A 16,291-nucleotide genomic window follows, 5' to 3' on the forward strand; every position below is an offset into this window, starting at 1 on the left:
AGGTGCTATGCTAAGCCCTGGGGATACAAAGGCTACCAAAGGACCCGAACTCAAGGAGCTTACAAGCTTCTGGGGAAGAAAAGACAGGAAAACTTTTGTTAAAACAGAATAAGGGTAGGAGAAACTGGAGAAAATCTCAGAAGGAAGGCAGTGGCTTTGAGGGGGCCTTTTAAGGTTTCTTTCAGGAGGTGGGTTTTAGTGGGAACTGGAAGGAAGTCAGGGAGGCAGGAGGCAGAGGGGAGTGTGGAGAGCATCTCAGGTAGGGGAAGCAGCCAATGAAAGTTTCTGGAGCTGGGGAGGGAGAATCTCGTGGGTTTTGCAATAGTCCAAAGGTGAGGGCATCCTGTGGTCCAGGGTGCATGGTGCAGGGTTGTCAGCAATATAATCAGGTCTCCCTCTTCCAATTCAGCCATGTCCTATTCCTCCTATTTCCCACTGCTCTGGTAAGCAGGGAATTCTGTCCCTGTCACTGTTTTCTCTCAGTGTACTGAGGACACTGAACTCTCTGCCCCCAAAACCATTGCCCAATCTCTCTGGGTCTCCGGTTTTTACAGTATTGTTCCACTGTCAACAGGGACCCACCTTCCTTGACTGCTTCAGGGACTAAAATTGCAAGACAGATAAAAGACTGGAGGCATGGGAGCCTCTCGGAGGCTCTTGCCCTGATATGATTAACAAACACCTCTAGGCACCACAAAAGTCAATTGGGATAGCATTTGGGCAGCGTGCTCTATCTATTCTCATGGCCACGCCTCTCATACAAACCCCAACCACTTGTCATCTGAATCATCCCAAAGGCCTCCTGACTTGGTCTCTCAGACTACAGGGCCTGCCCTCTCCAACTCAGCCTGCCAATAGTCCCTAAGGTAATAACACTCCTTCCTCACCTCTGTGACCAGTCTTCTCTCCTGCTCAAATACCTTCAATCTATTTCATCCTGATGGAATGGTGAGCCACTTTCCTGAACCTGGCATTGAAGGCTCTCCACCAACTGCACCCCAGATGTCCTGCTACAGCCCAGCTCCCTGCTGTTCCCTTCCCTGTGCCCCTAGGTGTTCTTCCTCAACTCTCCCTCTGTGCATTTGTGTTGCCTCTTTGTCCCCTAGAATGGGAACATATAACTACCTCATCACCACCTCCTAAAATATCCCTTCCGTTAAAAGGTACAATAGATAAAGAAGGAATATCAATACTAAACCTTTATAGAACAAATGCTATAGCATCCACATTTCAAAGGAAAAGCTAAAAAGATAACAGGTGAAAACAGATAGCAAAACTCCCATAGCAGGAGACCTTAATGTTCCCCTCTCAGAACAGATAAATCTAACCATAAAATGAATAAGAAACAAGTCAAGGAGATGAATGAAATCTTAAAGTAGGTGTCATAGGTTGAGAAGACTGAATGGAAATAAAAAGGAATACACCTTTTCTCACTTGCACATAGTACCTTTACAAAAATTGACCTATATTAGGGAATGCAAAACTTGACAGTTAAATGCAGAAAAACACAAATGTTAAATGCATCCTTTCTTAACATAAGGGATTGAAAATTATGTTTAATAAGGAAGTATGGAAATGCCGATTAAAAATTAATTGGAAATTAAATAACCTAATCTCAAAGAATGAGTAGGTTCAAGAACAAGTCAGAGAAAAAATAAATAATTTTATTTCAGAGAATGAAAAGAATGAGCCAACACAGCAAAAACTTAAGATGCACAGTAAAAAGCGTAAACAGAGTAAAATTTATATCTCTAATTGTTACATCAATAAAATAGAGAAAGAGAAGATTAATGAATTGGGAATGCAATTTAAATAAACTAGAAAAAGAACAAATTACAAATTCCTGATTAAGCACCAAGTTAAAAGTCTTAAAAATTAAAAGTGAGACGAGTGAAACTAAATGGAAGAAAACCACTGAATTATTAAATGAAATTAGCACTTGGTTTCATGAAATAATAATACAATAGGTAAATTATTGGTTAATATAATTTTAAGAAAGAGAAAATAAACCCAAATCAGTAGTGTCAAAAATAAAAAGGTGAATTTGAACATAACACTCATGAAGAAATCAAATCCATTAGGATGCCCAATTATATGCCAATAAATTCAATGGAAGAGTACTTCCCAAAAAGATAATCTACCGACATTAACAGAAGAGTAAAAAGAATACATAAATAAACTTATTATAGAAAAAGTAATTAAACAGGTGAAAAAGAAGCTGAAGAAAAGAGCCTCAGGACCAGAAAAATTTACAAGTGAATACTACCAAACATTTAAAGATCAACTAATTCCAATATTAAATCATTTACTTGGAATAATAAGGAAGAAGGAGTCCTACCAAGTACCTCTAATGAAACAAATATCGTGCCAATACCTAAAACAGGAAGGGCAAAACCAGAGAAAGAAAATTATAGACTAATTTCATCAATAAATATTGATGGAAAATTCTGAAGTAAAATATTAACTAGGAGATGACAACAATGTATCACAAAGATTACACATTGTGACCAAGTGGGATTTATACCAGGAATGTGAAGATGGCTTGACAAAAGGAAAACTATAAACGTTATCGATTATATCAATAACAAAAACAATGAAAATCATATGATTAGCTCAAGAGAGGCAGAAAGAGCTTTTCACAGAATACAATGCTCATTCTATCAAAAAACAACTGAAATCACAGCTAAAAATGGGATTTTTCTTCAAATGACAAGAAGCACCTACGTAACACCAGCAGCAAACATTCTACATGACAGGGATCAGTTAGAAGCCTTCCCCAGAAGATCAGGTGTGAAACAAGGATGCCCACTGTCACCTGTGTTGTTCACTATTACATTAGAAATGACAGCAGGAGAAATAAGGAAAGAAAAAGAAATTCAAGGAAGCAGAATGGCCAATGCCGAACCAGAACCACAACAGTGATCCTGGCACTTCCAGAATGGTCACATGAGAACATTTAGAGCATGAGAAGGCTGTGCTTTGGTGCTCCCAATCTGTTCTACTGATCCACTCTTCTACTTAAAAGAAAAAAAAATTTTATTGAATTAGAAAACATAATAACAAAATTCATTTGAAAGAGCAAAAGCTCGAGACTACCACAAGAAGTAATGAAAAAAATGTGAAGGAAGGAGGTCTAGCAGTGTCAGGTCTTAAAGTATAGAAGAGGGCAGGAATTATCAAAACCACCTGGTGTTGGTTAAGACACAGAAAGGCAGAGCAGTGGAAGACAACAGACATACCACACACAGGGGCAAATGGTTGGAGTAATCTTGGGCTTGACAAATGTAAAGATTTAAGCTTGGGGCATAAGAATTCTGTGTGTGATAAAAATTGTTGGGAAAACTGGGGAACAGTCTGGCAGAAGCTAGGTGTAGGGATTATGGGCTGATATTTTCCAACATTTACCAGCATAAGGTCAAAATGGATACATGACCTAGACGTAAAGACAGAGATCACAAGTAAATTAAGAGAACCATAACATATAAACTACCACATGCGTAGGCAGGAGAAGAATTTATGAACCAAGAGTAGAGAGCATTGAAAGACATCAAATGGACAAAGCTGATTATATGAAATTAAAAATGGGTTGTACAAATAGAACCAGTAGTAGCCAAGATTAGAAGGAGAGCAGTGAATGGGGGAAATTTTTGATAGAAAGTTCCTTGGATAAAGGTCTCACATGTTTAATATATAGGGAACTTTGTCAGATTCGTAAGAATATGAATCATTCCCCAATTGATAAATGGACAAAGGATACAGAGGCAGGTTTTGGGTGAAGAAATCAAAGCTATCTAGAGTCATATTAAAAATGCTCTAGAGAAATGCAAATTAAAACAACTCTAAGGCACCATCTCATATCTATCAGGCTGGCTAAAAGGATACAAGGGAAAAATGATGAATGTTGGAGGGGATGTGGAGACATTGGGACCCTAAAAAACTGTTGGTGAAACTGACCTGATCTCACCACTTGGGAGAACAATCTGGAATGAGGCCCCAATTGTCACAGGAATGTGTACACCCTCAGACCCAGCAACACCGAGGCAATCAGGGAAATAGGAAGAGAACTTCAATGTTCTGAAACGTTTATAGCAACTCTCTTTCTGGTGGCAAAGAGCTGGAGAGTGAAGGGATGCCTGTCACGGAGGGAATTGCTAAGCAAGTTGTAGGGTATTGTTGTGATGGAATGCTACCATGCTGTTAGTAACGAGGAACAGGCTGATTTTAGAAGATCATGGAGAGACTCACATGAGATAATGCAAAGTCAAAGAAGCATAAATAAAAGAACATTGTCTACAGAACAGCAATTGTGTTCAAAGAATAACTGCGAATGACACAGCTCTTCTGAGAATCATCTATATTCAAATCAGCCATAAAGGACAGATGAAGGAAGATATGATCCACCTGCAGAGAAAGAACTGATACACAGAAGGAAGGATAACTCAAGAACTTAAAGCGTAAAAATGATAATAAATAAATATTAAAAAGACAGAAAAGAAAATTTCCCTTCCTTTTAGGACCAGCTGAGGGGTCACCTTCAAGAACTTTTCTCTGATTCCCTCTAATCTGAGCCTGTTCTCCCCTCCTGAAAGTCTCCCTGCAGCACTCTGCATCCCTCCTTCACCTTAGCATGCTCTTTCTGGCATTGTCCTCATTGGTGTGGTGTCCTAACTGACCTCCAAAACTCTGCAGAGCCCCCTGAGGGCAGGGCCTCTCCTTTGGAAGTTCTGTGTCTAGTGCCCACAGTGCCTAGCCCTGCCACAAAGGGGGTTCTGAGTCAGTGCTGTTTGAACACATGGTCCTAAAATGCTAAGAGGAGACCACTAAGCCAGGGGTACCTCTGGCCTCACCTCCTTGCCTTTCCCTGGCACCAAGCCTCAAGCTATCCCACAGCAGAATCCCAGGTCAGGCACAATTGTGTTTCTTTGCATCGATACTGTGCTTCCACCACCCTGGAATCCAGGCAAGAGAAGACTGCCAGAAACTGGCCATGGGGGTTCCTAGAGGAATTCCCCAGGGGATAAAGGAGGGACAGATCCATGAAGGCTGATAGATAGCTGCCAATGGACAAGGGACAAGAAACAAATCGTAATAGAGAGATAAGCACTTGTGAGCTGCGGGACCTAGGGACCCCCAACAAGCAACATTTTGCTCCATGACTGAGAGTAAGGAGTCATTTTGAAATGCTTTGTAGCCTCTTGATGGTAAAAGAGCAGATTTCTATTCTGGAATTCCCAATTAGAGATAGAGAAACGCAATGTGAAGTTATTATGTTATATATAAATGCCCTGCCCTTGGGTGCCATGAGCCCCCACTAAGACACAAAGTGCTTCCTCAGGTTCCACTGAGGATTGGGATGACCTGCAAATATGTGTGGCCTAAGTGTGAGAGTGTGTGTGCTCCTGTGGGGTATGTGTGCACAGGTCATATGTGTCAGTGAGGGAGGTATGTGTTTTAGAGGGGAAAGGGAAGAGCACAGGAAAGCATCTAGAGGGCATGATGAGCAGCATTTCTCTCAAAGCCAGAACGTACAATGACAAGGCCACATTCTCCACACCCCAACCAAACCAGAATCCCCACAATAATCCCGACATTTCAGGGCAGATGGATGATGCAGTGGATAGAGCAGCAGCCCTGGAGGCAGGCGGACCTGAGTTCAAATTCAAGTGTTCAGACACTTGATACTTACTAGCTGTGTGTCCCTGGGCAAGTCACCTAACCCTGTTTGCCTCATGTTCCTCATCTGTAAGATGACCTGGAGAAGGAAATGGCAAATCACATTAATATCTTTGCCACGAAAGCCTCACATGCAGCCATGAGCAGTCAGACACAGCTAGAATGATGGAGCGACAACAGTTTCCTTCTTTGCAAATATTTTATTCATTAAAACAAGTTTCCAGGTGAAAATGACGTCAGCCCAGCAGGGCAGACAGTATCATTGGAGTGGATGACCGTTCTTCATCACATTCCCAGCACGGAACAGCTCAGTTCTCAAAATAATCTGAAACAACCGAGAATATGGATTCCATGTGAAACACTGGGCACTCAGTAGGCAATCCCATCATGCCCTTGCTGTTCCCTGGGTAGATTTCTTCTCCCACGCAATTCTCCTGTCCTCCTGATCCTAAAAATCTAATGGAACTTTTGAGGAAGGGATGCTGGATTGTCCATAATGTCACACACACACACACACACACACACACACACACATACACTCACAGACACACATACACTCACAGACACACATACACTCACAAAGACACACACAACTGCTACCTTCCTACATCAGTCATTTAATTTGTTAAAAATATTTTACTTTGTTCACCAATTTCATTTGAAAACAATTTTTAACATTCTTTGTTTTTCAGTTTTAATTCCCAATTCTATTTCTCTCTCCCTGAGACAGTAAGTCATCTGATATAGGTTACAAATGTGCAATCAAATCATTTGATTTCAAGGTAAATGTTGCTAGAGGAAAATGGAAGGCAGTTGTCAGTGACAGCCGCAAGCAGGCACGTCACTGCATCTTTCCAAGTCTTTTTCCGTGGGGTTCCTCATTCCTGGCACTTTGGCCAGGGGTCTGCCTTCACCTGCCAGGACTTACAATTCCAGGTCTTATATCAGCCAGGGGCAGCAGGATCCTGGGGCAGTCATAGCGTCTGGGCCTCAGATCCTCGCTCTCACTTCTCAGTAAATCCTTTAATGTCTTTTTAAGGAACCTCTTGGCATGTAGAAAAGGGATACAGAGGCAACAAACACATCTGCTCTCAAGGAGCTTGCAAGCTTCTGGGGAAGAAAAGATGAGACAGCTCTCTACAAACAGAACAAGGGCAGCAGACATGGCAGAAAGTCTCACAAGGAAGGCAGGGGCTTTGAGGGGGCCTGGTAAGGCTTCTCTCAGGAAGCGGGTTTTATTGGGGACTGGAAGGAACCCAGGGAAGCAGGAGGCAGAGGGGAGTGTAGAGAGCATCCCGGGTGGGGGAAGGAGCCAGTGAAAGTGTCCAGAACTGGGGAAGGAGAATCTTGGGATTTTTGCAATAATCCAAGGTGAGGGCATCCAGTGACCATGGGGGAATGGTTCAGGATTGTCACCATTATAATCAGGTCCCACTCTACCAATTGCGTCATTACTGACTTCTCCTATTTCCCACTGCTCTGTTAAGCAGAAAATCCTGTCCCTGTAAACCTTTTCCTTCAGTATCCTGAGGGCACTGACCTCTCTGCCCCACAAGCCATGGCTCACTCTCCCCTGGAGCTCCAGTCTTTACAGTATTTTTCCACTGTCAACAGGGACCCACCTTCCTTGACTGCTTCAGGGATTAAAGCTACAGGATAGAAAAATAGTAGGGGTAATGGTAACATCTTAGAGGTTCTTACCCTAAAATGATCAACAAATGCCTCTTGGCATCGCAAGGGCCAATTGGGATGGTATTTGGGCAGCACAATCTATCCATTCTCATGGCAACCCCTCTCATACAAACCCCAACCACTTGTCATCTGAATCATCCCAAAGGCCTCCTGACTTGGTCTCTCGGATTACAGGGTCTGCCCTCTCCAACTCAGCCTGGCCAATAGTCTCTAAGGTAATAACACTCTTTCCTCACCTCTGTGACCAGTCCTCTCTCCCGCTCAAATACCTTCAGTCTATTTCATCCTGATGGAATGGTGAGCCACTTTCCTGAACCTGGCATTGAAGGCTCTCCACCAACTGCACCCCAGATGTCCTGCTACAGCCCAACTCCCTGCTGTTCCCTTCCCTGTGTCCCTAGGTGTTCCTCCTCAACTCTCCCTCTGTGCATTTGTGTAGCCTCTTTGTCCCCTAGAATGGGAACATATAACTACCTCATCATCACCTCCTAAAATATCCCTTTCATTAAAAGGTACAATGGATAAAGAAGGAATATTAATACTAAACCTATATAGAACAAATGCTATAGCATCCACATTTCAAAGGAAAAGCTAAAAAAATTACAGGTGGAAACAGATAGCAAAACTCCCACAGCAGGAGACCTTAACCTTCCCCTCTCAGAACCAGATAAATCTAACCAAAAAAAGAATAAAAAACAAGTCAAGGAGATGAAGAGAATCTTAAATAAACTAGATATCATTGAGAGAAGTAAAGGGAACGACAAGGAATACACCTTTTCTCAGCTGCACATAGTACCTTCACAAAAATTGACCATATATTAGGGAATTTAAAACTTGACAGTTAAATGCAGAAAAGCACAAATGTTAAATACATCCTTTTCTTACCATAAGAGGATGAAAATTACATTTAATAAGGAAGTTTGGAAATACAGATCAAAAAGTAATTGGAAGCTAAATCACCTAATCTAAAAGAATGAGCAAGTTCAAGAACAAGTGATAGAAACAATAAATAATTTTATTAAAGAGAGTGAAAAAAATGAGCCAAAATAGCAAAATCTATGGGATGCAGCAAAAACACTAAGCAGAGGAAAATTTATATCTCTAATTGTTTACATCAATAAAATAGAGAAAGAGGAGGAGCCAAGATGGCGGAGTAGAAAGATCCACATACGCTTAGCTCTTACCCCACAGCCCATAAAATTCCTGTAAAGAAGAACTCCCAACAAATTCTGGAGCAGCAGAAGCCACAGAACAACAGAGTGGAGGAGATTTCTGTTCCAGAGAGACCTGAAAAACTGATGGGAAAGGTCTGTCCCACACCAGACGTGGAGCAGAGCCCAGCCCTGCCTTGGCCACATGGCACTGAGAGGAGCAGATCTGAGCAGGCTTCAGGGATGGAATCTCCAGCAGCAGGGCAGATCCCTCAACCCACAGGTGCCAAAGGTCAGTGAGAGGGTCTTTTCAGCTGGCCAAGAGGGGAACGGGGTGTCCCCATAACTCAGGCCCCCTCAGGAGGCAGCAGCAGAGGCAGCAGTGGACAAGGGTTCCCAAAGCAGGCAGTGACACAAGTCCATTGTTGAAGGTCCCCTTGTAAACCCTCTGAGGGAACTGAACATGGTGTGGCAGCCCTGCCCCCACCTGAACAGCTGAACTTAATCTCACACTGAATAGCAGCCCTGCCCCCACCGAAAACCCCTAAGGCTTGGGAGCAGTGCATTTGAATCAGCCCCCAAGCGCTGGCTAGGCAGAACTGGAGAGAAAACTCAGAAGTCAAGTAATTGGCTGGGAAAATGCCCAAAAAAGGGGAAAAAAAATAGGAACATAGAAGGTTACTTTCTTGGGAATAGGTGTCTCCCCCCATCCTTTCAGATGAGGAAGAATAAGGCATACTGTCAGAGGAAGTCAAGGCCTCTGCTCCAAAGGGAACTTGAAATGGGCTCAGGCCATAGAAGACCTTAAAAAACAAGTTAGCAGCTTACTAAAGGAGAATCAAAAAAATGCTGAGGAAAATAGCAGCTTTAAAAAGAGGCTAACTCAACTGGAAAAAGAGGTCCAAAAAGCCAACGAGGAGAAGGAGGCTTTAAAAAGTACAATTAGCCAAATGGAGGAGAAGGTTCAAAAGCTCACTGAACAAAATAATTCACTGAAAGAGAGAATTGAATTCAGGGAAAGGAATGACTATGAGATAAACCAATCAGTTAGAAAACAAAACCAAAAGTTTGCAAAACTAGATGATAACGTGAAACAACTCATTGGAAAAACAACTGACCTGGAAAATAGATCCAGGAGAAATAATTTAAAAATTATTGGACTACCTGAAAGCCATGATCAAAAAAAGAGCCTAGACATTATCTTCCATGTAATTATCAAGGAAAACTGCCCTGATGTTATAGAATCAGAGGACAAAATGGATATTGAAAGAATTCATGGATCACCTCCTGAAAGAAACCCGAACAGAGAAACTCCTAGGGTACTGTGGCCAAATTTCAGAGTTCCCACATCAAGGAGAAAATACTGCAAGCAGCTAGAAAGAAACAATTTGAGTATTGTGGAAATACAATCAGGATAACACGGGATCTGGCAGCTTCAACATTAAGAGATCAAAGGGCTTGGAGTGGGACATTTCAGAAGTCAAAGGAACTGGGATTGAAGCCAAGAATCACTTTTCCAGCAAATCTGAATATAATACTTCAAGGAAAAAAAATGGTCATTCACTGATATAGTCAAATTTCAAGATTTCACGTTGAGGAAAAGACCAGAACTGTATTTAAAAATTTGACTTCCCAAGACAAGAATCAAGAGAAGCATGAAAAGGCAAACAGAAAGAAAAATCATAAAAGACTCTCTAAAGCTGAACTGTTTGCATTACTACATGGAAAGAAAATATTTTTAACTCTTGAATCTTTTCTCAGTATTTGGGGAGTAGGAGAGATTGTACACACACACACACACACAAAAATAAAATAAAATAAAAATTAATGGGTGAAGGAGGAAAATTCCAGGAAGAAAAAGGGAGTAATGGAATGGGGCAGGCTATAACTCATAAAAGAGATAAGAAAAATCTTATTCAATGGAGGAGATAAGGGAGAAGGGGAGGGGGGGGAATAAAGCTACTCTCTCCACATGTGGCTGAAGGAGGGAATAACATTCTTACTAAATTGATATGAAAATCTATATACACCACAGGAAAGTAGGAGAGGAGGCAACAAGTGGAGTGAGGGGAATGTTAGAAGGGAGGGCAAATGGGAGAAGGGAGTCACTAGAAATAAACACTTTCGAGAAGGGACAAGGTCAATTGTAGGGGGGAAAAATAAAGGGGGATAGGATAGGACAGAGGACAATATAATTAGTATTACACAAAATGATTACTATGGAAGTCTTTTGCAAAACAACACATATTTAGTCTGTATTGAATTGTTTGCCTTCTCAGTGGGGCTGGGGAGGGAGGGGGGAGGGAGAGAAGTTAGAATTCAAAGTATTAGAAATGAATGTTGAGAATTTTTATTGCATATAATTGGGAAATAAGAACTACAGGGATAGGGGTATGGAAATTCATCTTGCCCTGCAAAAAAAGAAAGAAGATGGGGATAGAAGAGGGGTGGGGTGTGATGGAGGGGAGGGAACATTGAGGGAAGGAGTAATCAGAATGCAAGGTTTTAGGACGTGGGGGGAGGGGAGCGATGGGGAGAAAAAGTGGTCATGTTGCAAAGTAAGGTAAAAGCAATTAGTATTAAAACAATAGACTGAATTAATTACTGAGAATAAATCAATGACCTCTTTAGTTTGGAGAAAAGAATTTCAGTCTCAGTTTCCTAGAGGAAGGTAACCTTGGGTAAAATTTGGCACTGATGGAAAAGTCAAGGTTTTAACGGTAAATTTGATTTTAGGATTGCCATTTAATCAGGAACTAGAACATGTATAGAAAGGCATGTAAGTCACTTAAGACCTGCCTCAAAAGATGTTCCTTAGCCAAAATGAAACTATAATCATATCTGAAACCTGGTTATTGGAACTTGCCATTTTTAGATACTATGGGACTATTAAGTGACTGTTCTTCTGAGTCTAACTCCAGGTATGGATAGCAAGAAAGGTGATCTGAGCCTCCATAAGCTGATGAGATGCTGGCATGAACTGCATAGGTGATCTCAAGGGAAGGGTGGCAGAGCACCTGTTCAGCATGGGCTGAGGTGGGATTCTCCTGACTCAATTTCCCCTCTGACCCCTGGCAGACGTTAAGACTGACTGAATGCAACTGGATAATCTAACCCTGCCTGGAACTGACATGAAGTTGGGGAGATATTGTTTCCCTGCAAAGTCCTTACTATTGGTGGCAATGTCCTATAGTCAAAAGATTTGTAAGCTTAATACCAGATCTATTCAATTACAGATTATGGGTAGGGGAACATCCAAGGTTAAGCGTAAGTCTAAAATTAAGGTATTAGGCATTGGACTCTAGACCAACAACAATAAGTTAGGGTCCTTTAATTCTTAGTAACACTGTGGAGACAATCAGGTCAAGAGCTTGTGAAGTCAGCAACATAAATATTATCTGTGTCTCAGTTGGCTAATGTTTCTTTTGTGGTCCATATTGTAAATGCTTTAAAAAAGAAATATCACCTGACCAAAAGTTGGAATTGTTTTATCTCTTATAAACTGTGTTAAAAATAAATAATAATAAAATAAAATAGAGAAAGAGAAGATTAATGAACTGGGTATGCAATTTTAAAAAACTAGGAAAAAAACAAATTAAAAATTCCTGATTAAGCACCAGATTAAAAATCCTAGAAATCCAAAGTGAGATTAGTGCAACTGAATGTCAAAAAACCATTGGATGAATAATTGAAACTAGCACCTGGTTTAATAAAATAATAATAAAATAGATAAATCATTGGTTAATATAATTTTAAGAAAGAGAAAATAAAGCTCAATCAGGAGTTTCAAAAATGAAAAGGTGAATTGGAATACATCCCTAAGGTGAAATCAAAGCCATTAGGATGCCCCATTATATGCCAATAAATTTATTGGAAGAATACTTACAAAAAATATAAACTGCCTAGATTAACAGAAGAGGAAAAAGAACATATAAATAAACCTATCATAGAAAAAGGAATTGAACAGGCAAAAAATAAGCCAAGATTAGAAGGAGAACAGAAAATTGGGGAAATTTTTTGATAGAAAGTTTCTTGGATAAAGCTCTCACATCTTTAATATATAGGGAACTTTGTCAGATTCGTAAGAATATGAATCATTCCCCAATTGATAAATAGCCAAAGAAGAGGAATAGATAGGTTTTGGGTGAAGAAATCAAAGCTATCTAGAGTCATATTAAAAATGCTCTAGAGAAATGCAAATTAAAACAACTCTAAGGCACCATCTCATATCTATCAGGCTGGCTAAAAGGATACAAGGGAAAAATGATGAATGTTGGAGGGGATGTGGAGACATTGGGACCCTAAAAAACTGTTGGTGAAACTGACCTGATCTCACCACTTGGGAGAACAATCTGGAATGAGGCCCCAATTGTCACAGGAATGTGTACACCCTCAGACCCAGCAACACCGAGGCAATCAGGGAAATAGGAAGAGAACTTCAATGTTCTGAAACGTTTATAGCAACTCTCTTTCTGGTGGCAAAGAGCTGGAGAGTGAAGGGATGCCTGTCACGGAGGGAATTGCTAAGCAAGTTGTAGGGTATTGTTGTGATGGAATGCTACCATGCTGTTAGTAACGAGGAACAGGCTGATTTTAGAAGATCATGGAGAGACTCACATGAGATAATGCAAAGTCAAAGAAGCATAAATAAAAGAACATTGTCTACAGAACAGCAATTGTGTTCAAAGAATAACTGCGAATGACACAGCTCTTCTGAGAATCATCTATATTCAAATCAGCCATAAAGGACAGATGAAGGAAGATATGATCCACCTGCAGAGAAAGAACTGATACACAGAAGGAAGGATAACTCAAGAACTTAAAGCGTAAAAATGATAATAAATAAATATTAAAAAGACAGAAAAGAAAATTTCCCTTCCTTTTAGGACCAGCTGAGGGGTCACCTTCAAGAACTTTTCTCTGATTCCCTCTAATCTGAGCCTGTTCTCCCCTCCTGAAAGTCTCCCTGCAGCACTCTGCATCCCTCCTTCACCTTAGCATGCTCTTTCTGGCATTGTCCTCATTGGTGTGGTGTCCTAACTGACCTCCAAAACTCTGCAGAGCCCCCTGAGGGCAGGGCCTCTCCTTTGGAAGTTCTGTGTCTAGTGCCCACAGTGCCTAGCCCTGCCACAAAGGGGGTTCTGAGTCAGTGCTGTTTGAACACATGGTCCTAAAATGCTAAGAGGAGACCACTAAGCCAGGGGTACCTCTGGCCTCACCTCCTTGCCTTTCCCTGGCACCAAGCCTCAAGCTATCCCACAGCAGAATCCCAGGTCAGGCACAATTGTGTTTCTTTGCATCGATACTGTGCTTCCACCACCCTGGAATCCAGGCAAGAGAAGACTGCCAGAAACTGGCCATGGGGGTTCCTAGAGGAATTCCCCAGGGGATAAAGGAGGGACAGATCCATGAAGGCTGATAGATAGCTGCCAATGGACAAGGGACAAGAAACAAATCGTAATAGAGAGATAAGCACTTGTGAGCTGCGGGACCTAGGGACCCCCAACAAGCAACATTTTGCTCCATGACTGAGAGTAAGGAGTCATTTTGAAATGCTTTGTAGCCTCTTGATGGTAAAAGAGCAGATTTCTATTCTGGAATTCCCAATTAGAGATAGAGAAACGCAATGTGAAGTTATTATGTTATATATAAATGCCCTGCCCTTGGGTGCCATGAGCCCCCACTAAGACACAAAGTGCTTCCTCAGGTTCCACTGAGGATTGGGATGACCTGCAAATATGTGTGGCCTAAGTGTGAGAGTGTGTGTGCTCCTGTGGGGTATGTGTGCACAGGTCATATGTGTCAGTGAGGGAGGTATGTGTTTTAGAGGGGAAAGGGAAGAGCACAGGAAAGCATCTAGAGGGCATGATGAGCAGCATTTCTCTCAAAGCCAGAACGTACAATGACAAGGCCACATTCTCCACACCCCAACCAAACCAGAATCCCCACAATGATCCCGACATTTCAGGGCAGATGGATGATGCAGTGGATAGAGCAGCAGCCCTGGAGGCAGGAGGACCTGAGTTCAAATTCAAGTGTTCAGACCCTGGACACTTACTAGTTGTTTGTCCCTGGGCAAGTCACTTAATCCTGTTTCCCTCACGTTCCTCATCTGTAAGATAGGCTGGAGAAGGAAATGGCAAATTACGTTAGTACTTTTGCCACGAAAGCCTCACATGCAGCCATGAGCAGTCAAACACAGCTAGAATGATGGAGCAACAAGAATTTTCTTCTTTGCAAATATTTCATTCCAATAACGCTTTCAAATCATGAAACATGTTATTGTCTCAAAGCAAAACTATTCAACAGACTTATCTCTTGGTCTAGAACAATGAGGCTGTCTGTGAAGGCCTCTTTAAGGGGCTGTTTGCATGCTGGGCCATCTCCAGTCATCCTGATGAATATCTGGTCACTGGATCCAGATGGATCAGGAGGAGAAAGTGAGGTTGGTGACCTTGCACAGCCCTCCCTCACTCAAAACAAAGTCAAAGGCACATCAGGTCATCATTTCTCTGATGGCATGGTCCTTCCTTTGAGAAGGAAGGAAGAATACAACACCCTTTAAGGAGTTAAATGTAATAAGCCAGAGCAGCATTTCAGCTGTCGAACGCTGTCATCATCACTATCACTGGTGATAACATGATTAATTTCTTGGGCATCAAATGTGTGCCTGCTACTGTCACAGGTTCCCCATAAACATATGGCCCCCATTAATGAGGATGGTGATGATACCAAGCGGGCTTCCTGCAGTGCTTAACTCTACAAAGAGCCTTCCCATCTCTTACCCCATTTGATGCTCACAATGACCTCACATTGCGCACTTGGGCACATAGGGCACTTGGGCCCATTGGAGTATGTGCCCAAAAGATGGCGCAGCTGGGACTAGAACCCAGGTGTTCTGATGCCCTATCCTTTGCTCCTGGTGTGAAACAAACGGGATGCAGTAACGCATTCTAATATTGCCCTTGTTTTTCCCTGGATAGATTTCTCCTCTCATACAATTTTCTCGCTCATTTGATCCTAAAAATCTAACGGACCTTTTGTGGAAGGGATGCTGGATTGTCCATAACGTCGCATACACATACACACATACACTCACAGACACACACACACACACTCAAAACTCACAACTGCTACTTTTCTATATCAGTCCTTTGATTTTTAAAAAATATTTTAGTTTTTCTCCAATTTCATTTGAAAACAATTTTTAACATTTTCTTTTATTTTGAGGTTCAAATTCTATCCCTCTCTCCCTCCCCTCATCTTTCCCTGAGACAGTAAGAAATTTGGTATGGATTATAAATGTGCGATTAAATTTTATATTAAGATCAAAGTTCCTCCAGGAAGATGGAAAACAGTTGTCAGTGATACCCACAAACAGCCACATCACTGCATCTTTCCAAGTCTTTTCCCTTGGAATTCCTCATTCCTAGCACTTTGGCCAGGGGCTTTCACCTCCCATGACTCACAGTTCTGGGCCTTATATGGGCCTGTGGCAGCAGGATGTTGGGACAGTTGGAGCTTCTGGCTCTCGGATCCTCACTCTGACTTCTCCGTCAAATCCATCCCTTTTTATGGAACCTCTTGGCATCTAGAAACATGAACAGTTTGGGTGCCCGTCTTGCGTCCAGGGGGAAAGGTTTCATTAGCTGAAGGAAAGCTAAATATTTAAAGGCCCTATTCTGAATAAGCTCCTCCACCAGGTTTTCCAGTGGGCCCATGCCAAAAAAGATGTGCGGAAGCCCTGCCTTTGAACCCCTGACTGTTAGAGCTGG

The 16,291-nt window shown here is 41.8% G+C and overlaps 1 long non-coding RNA gene across 1 annotated transcript; it reads right to left on the reverse strand.

Moving 5' to 3' along the window:
- Positions 1-5,864: 5,864 nt before the first annotated feature.
- Positions 5,865-12,993, reverse strand: LOC140516064 (uncharacterized). The gene is made up of 3 exons (XR_011971257.1): positions 12,843-12,993; positions 6,602-6,783; positions 5,865-5,998 (listed from the first exon to the last, which is right to left on the reverse strand). It is a non-coding gene; the product is annotated as an uncharacterized lncRNA (long non-coding RNA).
- Between the last annotated feature and the right edge of the window lie 3,298 nt (positions 12,994-16,291).

Source organism: Notamacropus eugenii, chromosome X, assembly GCF_028372415.1.
Source record: "Notamacropus eugenii isolate mMacEug1 chromosome X, mMacEug1.pri_v2, whole genome shotgun sequence".
NCBI lineage: Eukaryota > Metazoa > Chordata > Mammalia > Diprotodontia > Macropodidae > Notamacropus > Notamacropus eugenii.